The sequence below is a fragment of the Pteropus alecto genome, unplaced genomic scaffold, assembly GCF_000325575.1.
Source record: "Pteropus alecto unplaced genomic scaffold, ASM32557v1 scaffold131, whole genome shotgun sequence".
Taxonomy (NCBI): Eukaryota; Metazoa; Chordata; class Mammalia; order Chiroptera; family Pteropodidae; genus Pteropus; species Pteropus alecto.
In genome coordinates, this window is record NW_006434709.1 from 18286795 (window position 1) to 18302748 (window position 15954).

At 40.0% G+C, this 15954-nt stretch overlaps 1 protein-coding gene and 1 pseudogene across 6 annotated transcripts in view; both read right to left on the minus strand.

Moving 5' to 3' along the window:
• The window catches only part of FOXN2 (forkhead box N2), a 55572-nt gene that overhangs the window by 39107 nt on the left and 511 nt on the right, over window positions 1-15954 (minus strand). Inside the window, exons 2-3 of one of the 6 annotated variants that reach the window (XM_015587614.2) lie at window positions 14906-15000; window positions 9181-9247 (exon numbers count right to left, since the gene is read on the minus strand). The exons of 2 other annotated variants lie outside the window; for them this stretch is intronic. The gene's annotated coding sequence lies outside the window, so the exon portion shown is untranslated. Of the gene's footprint in view, window positions 1-9180; window positions 9248-14905; window positions 15001-15811; window positions 15949-15954 lie in introns of those variants that run through there. 3 more of the 6 variants (XM_015587615.2, XM_015587616.2, XM_015587617.2) reach the window with 3 other exon arrangements.
• Window positions 1841-1959, minus strand: LOC112478093 (annotated as a pseudogene).

Genomic DNA, 15954 nt, shown 5'->3' on the forward strand with positions numbered 1-15954 from the left:
GACTCTGCGATGTTAGAAGAGTTACCTGAACCAGGCCTCCTCCTAGAAGTTCAAGAAAACTAGTTTCATATAAAGAAAGGAGTAAAAGTATTGATGTTGAATATCGTACAAAGTTATAATAAGTTATAATATGGAAAAAAGTCAAACTCATAGAAACAGGAAAATGGGGAAATGGGGGGGCTGTTCAATGGGTATAAAGTTTCCATTATGCAAAATGAATCAGTTCTAGAGATCTGCTGTACAACAGTGCCTGTAGTTAATGATATTGTATTGTACAGTAAAAAATTTGTTTAAGATGGTAGATCTCATACTAAATATTCAAACCACGATTTAAAAAATTAAAAGAAATCAATAAAAGAAAAAAATAGGGAATAACATCCCACAGATAATGAAAGCATGCTAGAAAGAGATGCTCACAGGAGAGATAAAAAGAAACTTAAAAGAATTATATAAGACATGCAAGAAAAATATGTATCCCATTTAGAAAAGCTCAGAAATAAAGTGACAGAGCTCAAGAAAGAATTTGAAATAAAATGAAAAAAAAATCATATCAGAAATGAAGACTTAAGTTAAAGGAATATAAGACAAAATAAACATAAGAAAAAGCCTTAAGAGAAGCAGACAATGAAAAGAAAAAAAAAAAAACGGTCAAAAAGAAATAAAGTGATCTTCAAAAAAAAGTCAAGACTGGTTATTTTTTGAAGGAAGGAAATATGTTTGGGAAGCGAAACATGGAAGGGCTCCTCAGATGGCTGGCAAAATTCTATTCCTTAACCTGGAAGATGGCTATATGGGTATTGGCCTTACAAAAATTCACTAACCTACACATTTGTTTACGTGTTTTTCTATATCTATAGTTGATTTTACAATAAAAAAGGATAAAAAAGGAATTTAGGAAAATAAAAAACTACAGGTAATATTAATTTAAAACTACTTCTAGGTATCAGTAGAAAACAATAACAAAAAGCTTTTGGAATAATCTTCAAGCCAACTTAATAAAATTACATGGCAAATCAAGACATCAATTTTCCCATGATGTTTTGTCCTGATGTTTGGCAAACAGAAAAGTTAATTAAAGTCTATTATCTTATTATATAGTAGCTACCTGTTCTGTTTCTCATATGTAACACATGCTTTAAAAGTACTCGACATTTTCTTATTTTTAGAATTGCAACCAATACTTAAAATGTATAAAAAAGTTTTTAAAAAGAAATGCATAAAAAATGTATAAAATACATTTTTAAGAGGTACTCTAAAACTGAAAAGAAAACTCATCTTTGTGACAAACATGGCAGTCTTAAAAATAAATGAAATTAAATTCAATAATCATCTGACTAGCACATATTATATATGAGGTATTTACAATTTAGTTGAAGGGATAAGTAATACATATATATGGTAGTACTTTGAGAAGTTTTATGGTTCAGAAGCAGAAAAGGACATCTTACCTGCACTACTGCATTAAAATTCCAACCAGATCCTTCTCATATTCTTCTAATCTATCCTCTTCAATACTGATAGAATCTTTTCAAAGATCAAAATCCCCTTTTAAAAACACTTCACCAAGTACAATACGTAACAGGCAATTCAAATGCCTTACATGGACCAGGTAGGGAACAAATGATTAGAGCTTACTGGTATAAGACAACAGAGAATGATGGAGACTGCCAAAAAGAAGTCACTTACTTATAAGTATTAGCCAATTCCAACTATGTAGGAATATGAAACCAATTCTGCCACAATGTTCAATTTTTTTTTTTTTTAGGCGAGGCACCCCTTGGTTGACCTCACAGATTGCAAAGACCCTGTTAGCTTACAATCCCTTATTTTTTATTTTTTACGCCTATAGCACCTGGTCTTCCTAGGTGGTCTCCCACCCAAGTACTAACCAGGCCCGACCCTGCTTAACTTCCAAGATCAGATGGGATCGGGCTTGCTCAGGGTAGCATGGCCGTAGACTCAATTTTTTAAGAGCTGACAGAACTCTAGATATTTTGTGTGAAATATATCAATATTTAAATGTTGGCAAATAATGCAAAACTTGAAAAAATATTACAAGCCATACAAAACATAATTGTAGTTAATATTTGCCAACTGAGGCTTACAGAAATGGGTTTGATATTAATATTCCAATAACTGGCCCCTAAGTGTCCTCAAAACTGAATAATGGTTGTCTTCCTAATTCAAAGGAAAAGAGAACAAACACCTTTCTCTAATATAATGTTTTCTTAAAACTTTAGTACCTGCTATCGTTAGTCTGCTAGCAATAGCCAGCAGATGACAAAACACACCAAAAAAAAGCAGAAAAGGAACTTTTTACAGTCACCTCATAACTGCTCAACCATTTTTTGACTATGATTGACTTTACCAACAGTTGTGCATATAATCACCATTTTATACTGCATATATGTTATATGGCAAAATTTTCTGTTCCTAAAATTGTTTCTAGATTGTAGAATAGAATCATATATGTAAATATATTTGCTCTTTAACAAAAGAATACCAAGAGACTCCAGAAAAACCATGGGTCTAATAAAACCTAAAATCTTTAGTATAGTGCTCTACAAATTCTGTAAAAAAATCTGCCTCCATTTGCCACTATTTCACACCACCCCAGCTTCCTGAATATACTATACTCTTTCACTCTTTCATGACTTTAGATGTATTTAAAGCCAACTACTCCATGTGTGAGAACTGCTCAAAGCCATTTCTCCGGGAGCCTTCCTTAAATTATTCACTTTTTCCATTACACATCCTATATAAAACTCTATCATATAACTTACTTGCTATTTATGATTATTCATAATTACTTGCTTATATTACAATCTCTGCCACTAGACCAGTAGTTTTCAAACTATTAATGCTATTCCCCAATAAGAAATACATTTAGAGATCTACTATACATATACACAAATAACTGGAAAAACAATGAATAACACATTTACCCTCATCACATACAACACATGGAAATTTTCTATTCAATTTTTTAAAAGAAATGCTAGTCACAATTTACTACATCGATTCTACTGTCTCCTTAAGAAATACTGAACTAGAATATAAACCCTTGTAGGCAGAAACCAGTACATCCATTTTAATGCTCTAGCACAGACTATTTAGTAAGCAAATGTTTAAATGAATGAGTAAATATAGCAGCATACTGTTCTAAAAAAGTGAAAAGAGTAAGGCTTTGAAATAAAGCAGATGCATCAGCCACCAACTTACTTATACATCTTTGACAAAAGACTTTTAACTTCCTTTGTTGCAGAAATGTTGCAAAAATCAGACCAGAGAGAAACCAAGCACCACTAGGAGAGTTGGAGAACTCAGGTTTATTATGCCGGTGGTCCCAGAAGAGCTAGTGCTTTGAAGATCTGGGCCCTGAGCTCAGGGGCATGCTTGCGTATATGGGGCTCATCCATGCAGTTACAGCTGGCCAGTTGGCGTAGGCCAATTGGTAATTTGTTCTCAAATTACAGAGCACAGGAATTGTTATGGGTTACACGCAGTTACCAAGCTCAGGAGCTGCTATGGGTTACACGTAGTTACATTTGTTATTTAGACAGAACAAGCAAAAGGAAGGATGAGTCTTTGGTTAATTTCCAGGTTACCCTGTCCTTTGGCCTATGCGCAAGCATATCTACAGAAGCAGAACAAAGAGCTCATTATAAGGTTAGCCTTTTGAGTGAAAATTCCTCTTCATTTCCTCCTTCTGATGCTTTAAATTCTTATAGGGCATCAACTTCCCAATTTTTTTGTCCTAGGGGCTGATATAAGGGTGGTCTGGATGTCACAACCATTTGCAACTTTACAGATTCTAGGCTTGAGGAGACAAACTTGACAAGACAGTTCAGGATACAGGGACCAATTAAGAGAGCTATGAAGAGCATGAGGAGAGGACCTGCAAGTGGGAGAAACCAGGATCCCCAACTCCATATTCTGGACCAGGACTCCCGTGACTAGTTCAATTGTTGACGGATTTTCGAGGCTCTATCTGTAAGCCTCTTGGCTGCATCTCTAACTATACCAGATTGGTTAACATAAAAACAACATTCTTCTTCAAAAAATAAGCATAACCCTCCTTTTTCGGTTGTTAGAAGATCAAGTCCCCTCCAGTTTTGTAAAACTACTCCTGCTAAGGAATCTAATTGGCTTTGTAAAGTGACAAGGCTTTTGGATATGTCTTCTAAGTGTCAAATAGGTCCTTAGATAAGCTTTGATAATAAGACAGGCAGGAGGCTAGGCCAGCTGTGCCAGTGCCTACCCCTGCGGCGATGCCAAGGCCTATAAGAAGGGGAATGAATTGCTCGTTTGGTTCTTGTGTGTATTAGAGGGACAGTCATAGACTGGTTGTTGGGAGCGATGTTTATGTCAGGGGCCAAGTAAACCAAGGTACAGGTTCCTGTCCAGTTAGCTAGGAGACAGAGATATGAATTGGTTCCACAAAGAAAGAACATACCTGGGGTTCCAAGGCAAAAACTCATCTCAATGGTAAAAAGGTGATCATTCGGCCTTATGCTGTTTTCAGATTCCCAGGTCAAAAGTGTCCCTGCTAGAACTGCCCCTGTGAGGGTTTGGAGGGGTCCACAGGAATTATCTTGAGATGCTCCAGAGGGTCCATTCAGTGAGGTTTTCATATGCTGGTAAGAGTAGGCATTCTTCTTGGGAGGGTTCAGAGCAGGATTCCCAAGGAAAAATGTTTAAACTATCATTTGGCTTCCCTTGACAGTAATCTGAATTTTTGTTTAGTAACCTTGTAGTCTTTATGTTGGGTTTCCATGAGAATCGTACAGGTTTCTTAAATGGAGCAGCCTGTGTTACTTGGAAACCAGACCAGTCCTTTGAAGGTTGTATTTCTATAGTATAATTGCAACGAGAATCTTCAAGGGAGCCTAAATTTTGGCTCTGGCTCAGGTCTTGACTTCTCTTGATACAAAGGGGTGCCTGAAACTTAGAATTTGTATGTGTTGATATTGGTCCCCAAATTGGAGGCTCAGGAGAGGCTGCCCGAGTTAAGTTGGTTCTATAGGGCATTCAGAAGTTAACTGCCTGTCCTGTCAGTAGACCTTTAGTCATGTCAGTAATTTGGAAATCAAATAAATTTTCTATATTCATCAGTTCAAACAGGTGGCCTCCCCAATACTTGTTGCCCAATACCAGATGGGGATGGGGACAGCTGAGTAGCAGGCAGAAGAAGATGGAGATAGGCAGAACCAACAATCTTTAGCCAACTCACTGTTGGAAGAGTTTAAGAGATGATAAGCTAAATTAAGAGTCTTATGTAAGTACTTGGTATCCATAATTCCCTTGTAGGGTGAGTTAAGATACACCATTACCTGAGTATAAAATCCTACTAGAATTAACAAAGAAAGGATCTTCCTCATGATTATAACCAATGGCAGTTAGACAAAGCCTCTAGAAACGTATTGAAGAGGGGTTTAGCCTGAACATACAAGAATTGAGAGGATCCCAACGTAGGCTAAATAGGTCAGGGCTAAAGTGACTCTTTGACTCAGGATCCAATCGGAGGGTGCTACTGAGGCCAACCCTGAAGCAAGCAGCAGGACAAGTGTACTAAAGAGGGTTAGGGCTAAAGGATGATAACAATACATCTGGACAGTTCGGACAGTTGGTTCTCAAGCTACTGCTATGTGTAGACTGGCCTGCTTCCATAGGTGGCTAGAGCAGGGCCGAAGGTCACAGGTGGATCTCTGTTGCCCCTGGAACGGGACTCGGATCGGCTGACCAGGAAGAGACTCTGCAGTTCATGTCTCCCATTCTTCCGGAGGTGTCGCTCTCTTTACTCCAGTTTGGTGGTGATACCTACAACCTTAACAGCTATAATAGTGTGAGAGCCTGTCCAGATTGGCTGGAGTAGCTCCTTCTTCCAATCCTTAACTCATACTTCATTTCCTGGAATAGACTGAAGGTCTTGCGGTGCACTGTGCTCGGAGTAGAGCCAAAGGCAGCAAGTCAATCCAAGGTAACTGGGTTTCCTGACTAAGCTTAGCTAGAGTAGTCTTGAGGATCTGGTTTATGAGCTCAACTTTCCCTGAACTTTGTGGCCTGTAGGCCATGTGGAGCTTCCATTTGATTTCCAGAACTTTGGACAGAATCTAGATTATCTCAGACACAAAGGCAGGTCCATTGTCAGATCCTATAGAGGGGCCGTCCATATCTTGGAACAATTTCTCTCAACAAAGCTCTAGCTACTTCTCATGCCTATTCAGTGCATGTGGGGAAAGCTTCAGCCCATCTGGAGTAGGTGCAAACTAACACAAGCAAGTACTGGTGGCCCAGGCAGGGGTAAAGTTCACTTCTAGGTCTTCTAGGGCATAGTCCCAATTGTTTGCAACCCTGGATTGAATTTTGGCCTTTGGCCGGCATTGTTTCATACGCAAGTTACACATCTAGCTCTGATCTGGGTGCACAAGGTTGAGAGCTTGGGTGTGAAACACTAGTGGCCTAACAGGCTTTCTAAAGTACTCTTCCCTAGGTGAGTCAACTCATGGTGTTGTGTTACCAGCTGAGCTGCCACCGCAGTGTGAATAAAGAGTCATTGATTTGGAAGCTCCCACAAGCCCTCCTTTCTCTTGGTTCCCCCTTCACTTAAGGCCTACTGTTCCTCTTCCTTGGTGTATGTCGGGGATAGAGGCAATTCTGGAGCTAGGAAAACCTTAGAGATGGGCCCAGGACCCATTGTGGCACTTGGTTGGCTGACAGCCTCCCTAGCTGCTTGGTCTGCCGGTCAGTTCCTCTCTGGTGGCCCTTGCAGTGAATGACTGCCACCTGAGAAGGCTTCCAGACTGCCTCTAACAGTTGAAAGATTTATTCTTTGTTCTTGATTTCTTTTCCTCCCAGTCAGTAGTCCCCTTTTTATAAATGGCTCCATGTACATGCAAAGTAGCAAAGGTGTACCTTGAGTCGGTATAGATGTTGGCCCGTTTCCCTTCAGCCTGCCGTAGCACCTGAATGAGTGCCCTCAGCTCTGATCACCGCATCTGTGGTTATTATAGCGTAGCCAGCTTTGCACTGTCCTTCATGGATGAAGCTGCTCCCATCAGTTCTAGATTCTGAAGAGGAACATCTGTTAGTCTGCTTGAGTAGACTTCATCCACGACCTCTTCACAATCATGGTCGGAGGTCCCTCCTCAGTGGGCAGAAAAGTAGCAGGGTTCAACGTCCGCACAGTCTCGAGGTGGACACATGGATTTTCACAAAGCAGTCCGTGAAAATGAGTTATCTTGGCACTGGTCAGCCACTTAAGTCCCTGGTTATGCATTAATGCAGTAACAGCATGGAGGACCTTTACATTTACATTCTGTCCCAGCATGAGCTTGTCAACTTCTCTGACCAGGACTACCATGGCAGCTAAGGCCCAGAGGCACAGTGGCCAACCCACGGCCACCAGATCTAACCATTTGGACAGATATGCAATTGGGTGCTGCCATGGCCCATGTGAGGACCCCCAGTGCAGTATGATTCTTCACATATACAAAGAAGTTAAAGTCCCGTGTCACATCCGGTAGTCCTAATGCTGGAGCATTGGTCAAGTCTCTTTATTTCTCTGAAAGCTTTTTCTTGTTTGGAGCCCCATTCCAGGGGGTCTTTACTGGACCCAGCTGTGGCCATGTACAGTGGCTTGGCAATTTCAGAGATACCTGGTATCCAGATCCGGCCAAATCTGGCGTCATTCTTTGGTGTTGAAGAAAGTTAGGAGGAGTTGGCGATAGTTATCCCAGGTAGGCTGCTGAGTCTGGAAAGTGGACTCGAGCAAATCAATCATTGCCTGGGGTTTCTCCGAATAGGATGGGGTGTGCTGTTTCCAGTTGAGGAGGTCAGTTGTGCTGAAAGGCTGATAGTAGAGGGCAGGGTTGCTTGGCTGGAATGTGCTGTTTTCTCTAACCTCAAAAGGGCCTCGCGTCTCTCAGAGAGGCTTCTGGATGGTCGCAGGCTGTTGGGCTGGCTGCACGGCTGAGCAAAGTTGCCATGGACTTGGGCTTGGTGGCTGCTCCGGCTGTTGGGGTGGCGAAGGCACCAGTGGAGGAGGGCTGTCCAGTAATTGGGGGTAGAGTGGCTGTGCAGGGACTGGAGAGCTGTTGGGATGTATGGCGGTGAGAAGAAAGGTTCTTCCTCAGGGTCCCACTGGTAGGTGACTTTTGCTGGCTCTTCCTTGTCCTTTCCCTGAGTCAGTAGGACCACAAGTACCTAACTCTGTCCCTGCCTATTTGTACTGGCCCAAGGGGCACTACAGAAGCGATCTGCAACCATGAGTCTATGTATGGAAACTGGTCTGGATTTCCAGGGGTCCCTGTCACTACCCGGTACACAGCTTTAACAGTAGGGAGGTCCAGGGTCCCTTCTGAAGGCCATCCTACCCCTGAAGATGGGCCGCTTAAGCTCACAAAGAGTTTTCCTGGGGTCAACTTAACCCCATAATCCCCTGGAAAACCTTTCTTAAATTTTTTCAATATACATTTAAGACAGTTGGCTTAGAGGAACCTCCACCCATATTGCCTCAGGGAGCTTTCTAATAGAGGGGGAAAATAGACCTTAAGATTTCAAGAAAATAATTCGATAAGGGCCACTATGTCAAAAGGGCTGTTTGGAGATAGATAATTCTTAAGCCAAATCAGTAATTAATTGCCCGCTCTGCCTCCATGTATATCACCCTGTGTCAGTGACACAAAGAAAAACAGAAGTGAGTGCCTCCTTTAAAAAGGAGACCACTCAAGTGGCTTGTCTTGCCGTGTCTTCAAGGGTCTTTGGTGATGTCTGGCCTTAGCATACTCAGCTTTGTGACTTACAATCAGACACTAGTCCAATGCAGCCCTGGACCGTATTCCGTGCACCAAAGAATCGCAGACGAGCCCACTCAGACTCCATAGCCTTTAGGGTGCCTTATGGGTGCCCTGCCGTGAAGCCACAAATTCATACCTGACCAAGTTAAACCAGCTAGGCCACTCATTCACTCACACATTCACCTACCATAGGTTAAAACATTGCCTCACCCCTTTTTGGAAGGCCCTGACCTTTGTCTTCTCCCACTAGAAAGACCCTGATGTCTTTCCCTGCTGGGAATACCCGTACCTGTGTCTTCTAACTGAAGACTTTAAGAGGTGATCAAGCTCCTTTTCCATCCGGAACAGAAACTGACTGGAGTGCTGAGCCCCTGGGCTTTACCTTATCCTGTGGCCGTTCCTGGTGAGTTGGTCTGTCTCTCCTTTGAGTCCAGTCGGGGCTTGGCCATCTGGAGAGTCAGAGCGCCAGTCCAAAAGAGAACCCAGAAAACCGTTAGGTGGTGCACCTCCTCATTCGTCTTGGAGCCCCTCTGGCCCGGCCCGGCCAAGCCACCGGTCCAACGGCTCAAAGGGCCAGTATGGTTGGAATCTCACTGGGGCTTCCAGAAATGTTGCAAAAATCGGACCGGCAAGAAACCAAGCACCATTCGGAGAGTTGGAGAACTCAGGTTTATTATACCAACGGTCCCAAAACAGCTAGCGCTCTGAAGATCTGGGCCCCGAGCTGAGGGGAAACCTTGCTTTTATGCTTGCTTGTCCACACAGTTACAGTTGGCTAGTTGGCAAGGGCCGACTGGTTAATTTGTCCTTAGGTAGTTATAGAGCCAGAGAGCTGCTAGGGGTTACACGTAGTTACATTTGTTATTTAGACAGAACAAGCAAAAGGGAGGATGAGTCTTTGGTTAATTTCAAGGTCACCCTGCCCTGTGGCCTATGCAGCAAGCATATCTGCAGAAGCAGAACAAAGAGCTCATTATAAGGTTAGCCTTTTGAGTGAAAATTCCTCCTCACCTTGAGACCCAAGGAATAACACCACTTACTTAACTCACTATAACAATAAAGTATTAGCATCCCTGCCACAGAATGGGGTTCTAGAAATATCAGTTTCCTCATCTTAGCCTGTATTCTTCCTTACTCCTTCTGGGGGACGGATCAAGATGTAAGCAACTCATCCTGGCAAAATCCATTTTCAAAGACTTTAGGTTACAGTACAAAAATATGAATTGACAGACTTGGGTTCAAATACCCAACAATGCATTTACATAACATCTCATTATGTTTCTTTAGCTATAAGAATAAAACACTTCCTGTAGGGTCGTTATGGGGAATGAATTATATGCTCATATGTTTAGCATAATATCATGTCAGAACATAGTAGGCACTCAATAAAAGTAGCAATTGTTGCTATGATTATCAATAAATACTGTTCAGTTAGCATAGAGGAGGTAGCATTTAAATTGAACTTTTAAGGATGGAGGAGCTGGACAAAGGTACGGGGCAAACAAAAAGGACAGTAAAATCTTAATTTATAAGAAATCTCTTCCCTTTTTTTCTGTGTATCCTCTTCTAAGATAAAGAAACAAACCACAAGGATTTGTTTATCAATTTCCTCAATTCTCTACCTCCAAAGTTATAAACATAACTCAAAATTATATTAACTTTCAAAATTCTAATTTAAATATTAAATTATACTCATTGGGCTGTGTGATATAGTATGAATGCTGCAAATGTATAAATACATTTTTGAAAGAATGAGTTCATTTGAAAGAGTTCAAAGAGTATATTGCAGTTAATCCAGTTAACTAGAAAAAAACTGAAGTCCTCACTCAACAAGTCTAGTTAATCAGATTTTATTTTCCAATAAAATCGGTATTGTTTTATTAATATTTCCAATAACATTTCCAATGTTAGAATGACATTACTTTTCTACTGTTTTATTAATTATCTGACTTCCCTCCAAAATTCTTTTTAGCACTTTCAAAACTTTGATTAATGTTCTTTATTTTCCTCATTTTTTTATACATAAATAAATAATCACACCCTCTCATAAAGAGAGCTCAGAGTCTCTCTTCTTTTTCGATGTATTTTCCCCAACAAACCTTGCAAACGCCTTCTCAGAAAAAAAAAATCTTCTAAGTGGCAAAAGCACCAAATATCTATGAAAATACAATCAAGAAGCTAAGAATTTTCTTATGCAGTATGCAACCTTTATAAGATATGAAAATAATTAATGGTAATTAAAGTGTCCTGGTAATTTAACACTAATACATTTGCTTAGAGAAAATAAAAATTTTCCATTATGTTGGTAGCAAAAGGGTGGTTATTTTTATGGTACATATACTTAACCTTTATAAAAATAGCATATCTTTGAGTGACTATTTACGAGCTTTATTTAGAGTTTTAGGCCATACAGTAATACTATAATTGTCAATGAAATCAAGACCTATATAGGTGATAGGACAAATTCTACTTTATGTTTATATCAGGCAGACTCCAGAAGAGTAGAAATGAAATCTCTTGCTCACCACTATATTCTTAGCACTTAAATACAGTAGATGCTAATAAATAGCTGTGCAAGTTTAAATGTTTATTTATGAAAAACAAAATTAGGTTGAGGGAAATAAAAAATACATGAATACAAATTAGGTTAAGGCCTATAGCATGGGCTGTGCTTAGTGACTTGCTTTCAAAGAGTGGAATACAGAAGAGGTCGGGGGTTGGGTGTGAAACCTGGCAGACCTCAAACAGGTATTCAAGGTTAATATAATCAATTTTACCATAGTGTTAGTATGTATCCTTGATGTAATGTGATGAGAATGACACTTCATTTGTTGTCATTCATGATCTCTGAAACCCATGACCCCAGTCTAATCATGAAAAAAACATCAGACAAATCTCAGTTGAGGGACAGTCTATAAAATTTCTGACTAGTACTCCCCAAAATTTCTGACGAGTACTCCCCAAAACTAGTACTCCCCCAAAAGAAGAAAAGTCTAAGAAACTAGAATTCTGGGACAGAGAAAGGACACTAAGGAAAAATTAGTGAAATCTGAATCAAGCACGTGGTGTAGTTAATAGTAATGCAGCAATTGTTTCCTTCGTTGTGACAAATATAACACAGTAATATAAAAAGTTAAAAATAGGAAAAACTGGATGAAGTATACTCTGTGCATTATTTTGCAATTTTTCTTTAAATGTAAACTTTCGAAAATAAAGAGTTCGTTTAAACGAAAAAGGTTAGGGTAAGGAAAATAAGGAATATATGAATCAAAATCCCTTGGAAATGAATGATGATAAACATTCTTTTGGTCCTTTTATATTTGGTGGTAAGACAGAGATAGCATTCTCATATAATAAAAATAAACTATTAATAAAACAATAACATTAATATTGTTCGAGTCTACAATATTAATTAGGAAGTCACATTTGACCAAAGCAAATTCCCCTTGAATTTTAGCTTCTCAAAGTATCATTCTTAGTTCTCAACACTTGAATTATGAACTCTGTGACAAAAATTCATAACATTAGCTCTCAGCTCTATATTGACTGTATTATCCCACACCTCTAATCTCTAGTCACTAAAGGTCAAACTTACATTGATATCTCCCATTTACCTTACACTCAACTAACTAAACTCACCATCTTCTTCATGATGCTCCCCTTCTAAACCTCCTTCTCAAGGTTATTTTTTCTTTAATAGATCTCTCTTTCCTATTCCTCTCCATTCCTACAGTTAATAATTAGTCTTGCACACTGCTGTCAAATGAACTTTCCTCAAAGATTTATCATATCATTTCCAGGCTCAAATGCCATCTTTTGTTTTTTGTTTTTTTTTTTTAAATAATAAACCATATTTAAATTTAGAAGTGGTGTCTTCAAGGGCACCCATAATTGGCTAATCTTTTGTACCCTCTACTTGTAAAGAGAGACCTTTCTATCCATCTCTCTGCCTCATACTGTAAGTTCTGCCTTTCCTTTATTCAGAAAATAATCAAATAGCCACTAAGCATATAACATATCTGAGAAGATAAGACTCCTCTGGGTGGTCAAAGACTTTATAATCTTCTTGGGCTGATAAAACCTAAAAAGATAACTAACAAAGAATATGGGAATTTGTCTTATTCAAGGCTGGATCCTCAGTGCCTGGTACATTTAGTAAATGAAAGCAAGGCAGAATGTTAATGCCCAAAAGGATTATATGCTATTAGAGAAGGGAAAGAATTTTCGGTTGGAGAGATGAAAGCTGGTCTAAAATTCTATTATTCTAAGGCTCTTAGGACAATCAAAATTTCAGCCAAGCCTCAAGCTTGAGTAGATCTTCACAGTTAAGAGGTTAAAATGTGTATAGGTACATTTCAACTGAAAAATGTTATATCAGTAAAGGTTAAAAGAAGTAAAATTGTTATACTATATTAAAGTAGTGAATAATAAACAGTTCTTACAGGTTAGTGGAAAATAAGATGGGAGAAGATAAGAACCAAAATTTGAAGTCTTGAGAAGAAATATGGTATCCATGCCTGATATAAAGGGTTTTGATCATTAGAGTGATATAATCTTCAGGAAAATTAATCTAATGGGAGTTAACATGAAGGTTAGATTTCAGAAAGCAAGAGCCTTATTTCTTCAAGAAGCCTCCCCTATCTACTCAAACCCTCTAGTTTTCTTAACTCTTACAGCACCTGCCTGCATCATATAATTTCTCCTTATTCTATTTCCTCACATTGTAAACTCTTATTTTCATGTGTGCTAGTCTCTTCAAGAATAGGGATCAAATCTTAGACCTCTTTTTCATTCTTAAGAAATCAGTAAAGCATTGGGCCATCCAAACTTAATTTTTGGAGGACTTGTTTGCATTTATGCAAAACTCAGTTACTTCTATGACAACAATCTAAAAGTGACAGACACAGAAGGAGTAGCTAAGCAATAAGTACCATAAAAATAAGATTAAATCTTGTTTGGATGGCACTTTTTAAAGTTTCATTTGGATCCCATAACTAATACTGTAGTTACCTTCCAGCATACGTTTTCAGTGCTTTCTGCTTTATATATTTCGTGACCTCATTTACTTTTCTTTCTCTCAATGGTCAGCACGCATACTCATTTTTCAATTGCATTCATTGCCTTTCCTGCACTGAAGCCTCGCCAATATTTTTATCTATTAACTTCACTGATTAAGAACCAGTGTTATGGAGTAATTAATAAATGGTGCTCCTATAACTTTTCTACACAATTCTTTTACACATACTAAATGTTTCCTGTGGTTTAGCACTCTTCAAATAAAACTGATTCAAATAAGAAAACCATGTTACAGAAATAATTCAAATCCACCAAAGCATTCACAAAATGAAATATGGGACTGTACTTAAATTCTAAATTTTTCCAAACTCTCCAAAAGTTTGTATTTTTTTTATCTTCAACCCTTTGACGTTTTACATTTATATATTCTAAAAATCAAATTTCATGGCTTTAAAATAGTCTGTTCACGTTAACATTCATATTAACTGTTAACATTTTTCCAAAAAAAAGAAAAAGCTTAAGAAAGTGAACACGCAAAAATCAAATAAGTATTTATTTCACCACTAAAGAACTATATTTCACTTGTAATATAGTTATCTTTTCAGATAACAATTTTTATGTAAAAAGAAATTTTTTTTTATAAAACTACAAAAAGGAAATCCTCCAGAATATGATTATTTCTGATTACGTTAGAACCTCTCATTAATGGTTTTGAAAGTCAAAAGATTTCTCCTCCAGATTTGGGAAACTCCATAATGTACTATTTTATTCCCCGCCATTCCTTAATGGTACTTAATACTGCTGAGATCTTAAAGATGAATCATCAAAAAACGGCAATATATACGTTACAAAGGCTGTAAGGAAACAGGTAAGTCTTAAGATTTGGACACGCACAGGTCAGCTTTTTCCACTTCTGTCTCAGAAAACACCCAAATAAATGTGGGTGCAAAGCTACGGGAAGGTTACAAAGCCCCTGACTACTACCAGGGAAGCCTCAGCCCTAGTGGTGCTAGGGCAGTCTCTTATAAAACTCAGCCGGCCACGTGGCTGTCACAATCAAAAGGAAGACAGGAGAAACAGCGTAAACTAACCTTAAATAAATAACTGCCCTCCTCCCTCCGCAACTTGGAGTTGGAGTAGAAAAAAGTATGTCATTTCTTTGCACGCTAAGGCTAAGGCTTTTTTCCTGTAAGGAGAAAGCGAAGTAAAGGGCTGATTTAAAGAGACTTTAAACCCAAATCAGGTCAACGAAGACCCCGAGAGTGTGCCCCCAAATGAATTAGATATCCCAACTTCCGTGAGCTGCGGTGGGAACAGAGGCATTCTGCAAAAGGGTAAAAGGGGTGGAGAGTACTAAGACGGCGCATTAAGCACATGGGCCGCTTTATCCTGACTCCCACAGTCCTTCCAAGTTCCATACTCGCTGCTGCTTTGGTGGAGCGAACTCAGAAGGCTGAAAAGACTTGTACACGCCCTTAAACCTCTCACCTTTCCAGGAGAGAGGGCAGAGGTAACCACGGCCCTAAGAGAGCAGGCGAACGGGAAGTGTCCATATTGCATAACTGAAACCCTAACTTCCACCTCGCCGAGAAAGCCACCCTCGGAGGCCCGCAGGGCGCTCGCTGGAGGAGGGGCCAGAGGGTGCCGGGGTCGGCCACCCCCACATCCGGAACCCTAACCTGCCCACCCCAACACCTCGCCGCCGAAGTTAGGTCCCGGCGGCGCTCAGCGCCTCCCTAGACGCCACTTGGCCCGGCCCAGCCAGTCCGCCTGCGGCCGGACGAGGACTCCACGCCCCACACGTCTCTAGCTCCACTTCAAGTCGGGGGAGGGGGCGTTGCAAAGACTATCGAGGGGCTTGAGGCACATCCCTGAACAGCAGATAAGCCCTGAGTCGAGCCCTAAGCATCTTCAAGCCCACCTCCGAGCTTTCCTGGAGAGCCGGCACCCCCTCGTCGAGGTTTTCGCCGCGCGACACCCGCTCCTGGGGTCATTACCTTTCAAGAAAAACTCCGAACTCCACGGGGCCGCACTCCCTTCAGTTCGACACCTCCAGGGAACCAACACACAACCCAAGCCGCGCACTAGGGAAAACCCCGCGTTACGGGACAAAAATGTCCGGACAAAAATGTCCGGGCGC